Below are 1,770 nucleotides of genomic sequence, written 5' to 3'. Positions count from 1 at the left end.
AGCCACTTCTTAAAATGTTCAGAACAGAGTCCAGACCCTCATAGTGGTTCTCATGGCCCTTGGTGATCTGGATAACACCCCTATCATACACCCCCTTCTCACTGCCCCGCCCCAAATCTTCATTTCAGCCATTCTGTTCTCTTTGGGTCCTTAGATCTGGTGTTTCTCCTGCCCAGGCTTTCTCATATACTGTTCCCTCCTATTGGGAAACTCCCTTCCATGCCTTTCCCCCAGCCTGTCCTGCAGGTCCACCAGCCCTACCCTGATTACAGCCCCCTCCTCCCTCAGTTCCTGCTCTCCAACCCAAGGTGACCTCTGACCCCCTCTAACTGGCTTGGGAAGCTCCTCTTGTAACCACCCAGTGGGTTATCAAGGCAGGGGAATTGCAGTGGAGAAAGAGTTTACGCAGAACTGACTGAACAGGAGACCGGAGTTGTTTTTTTGTTTGTTGGTTTTTGTTTTTCTTTTGAGATGAAGTCTCGCTCTGTCGCGCAGGCTGGAGTGCAGTGCCGTGATCTCGGCTCACTGCAACCTCCTCCTCCCAGGTTCAACCCATTCTCCTGTCTCAAGACAGGAGTAGCTGGGACTACAGGCATGCGCCACCACACCTGGCTAATTTTTGTATTTTTAGTAGAAATGGGGTTTTACCATGTTGGCTAGGCTGGTCTTGAACTCCTGATCTCAGGTAATCAACCCGCCTTGCCCTCCCAAAGTGCTGGGATTACAAGCAGGAGCCACCGAGACTGGAGTTTTTTTATTATTCAAATTAGTCTCTTGGAGCATTTAGGGGCGAGGGTTTTTCAAATGTAGTTTAGAGGAAGGGTGGTGGGGGCGGCTAGGGAACGGGGCCTGCTGCTGACTGGTTGAGGCTGCAATGATTAGGGTGTGGGAAATGATCCTGCATGCTGAGTCACTTCTGGGTGAGGCTGCAGAGCAGTTGGCAGGTCCAGGTGGAACCATAGGTGTCAGACACACAAAAAACCTGAAAAGATACCTCAAAAAAGGCCGGGCACAGTGGCTCACACCTGTAATCCCAGCACTTTGGGAAGCTGAGGTGGGTGGATCACCTGAGGTCAGGAGTTTGAGACCAGCCTGGCCAACATGGTGAAACTCCTGTCTCTACTAAAAATACAAAAACTAGCTGGACGTGGTGATGGGCGCCTGTAATCCCATCTACTCGGGAGGCTGAGGCAGGAGAATCGCTTGAACCCAGGAGGCGGAGGTTGCAGTGAGCCGAGATTGTGCCATTGAACTCCAGCCTGAGTGACAAGAGAGAAACTCCATCTCAAAAAAAAAAAGACATCTCAAAAGGCCAATCTTCATGAAGAGCCAGGGGTTCCACAGGCGAATGGAGCCCCAGCAGCCCCCTCAGCCCTGCGTGCCCATGTACTGGTCTTCTCCCTGGCTCTATACTTAGTGTTCAAGGGGTTGCAGCAAGACGGGGCTTGGGCCACAGAGCTGCGCCTGGCTTTGCTGCTCCACAAGGGCACTGTGGCTGTCAGCCTGTCGCTGCAGCTGCTGCAGAGCCACTTGGGGTTACAGGTGGTGGCTGGCTGTGGGATCCACTTCTCACGCATGACACTTCTAGGCATCCGGATGGGTGCGGCTCTAGCAGTCAGCAGGGCCTCTGCGCCAGCTGGCCCAGTCTGTGCTGGAGGGCATAGCGGCTGGCACCTTCCTCTATATCACCTTTCTGGAAATCCTGCCCAGGAGCTGGTGACTTCTGAGCAAAGGATCCTCAAAGTCATTCTGCTCCTAGCAGGCTGTGCC

The 1,770-nt window shown here is 53.3% G+C and overlaps 1 pseudogene; it reads left to right on the top strand.

The window, feature by feature from the left end:
• Nucleotides 1-1,311: 1,311 nt before the first annotated feature.
• Nucleotides 1,312-1,758, top strand: LOC111533207 (annotated as a pseudogene).
• Nucleotides 1,759-1,770: the final 12 nt, after the last annotated feature.

This window comes from Piliocolobus tephrosceles, unplaced genomic scaffold (genome assembly GCF_002776525.5).
Source record: "Piliocolobus tephrosceles isolate RC106 unplaced genomic scaffold, ASM277652v3 unscaffolded_32347, whole genome shotgun sequence".
Taxonomy (NCBI): domain Eukaryota; kingdom Metazoa; phylum Chordata; class Mammalia; order Primates; family Cercopithecidae; genus Piliocolobus; species Piliocolobus tephrosceles.
The sequence above is the reverse complement of the archived record's forward strand: the minus strand, read 5'-3'. Positions and strand labels throughout refer to the sequence as shown.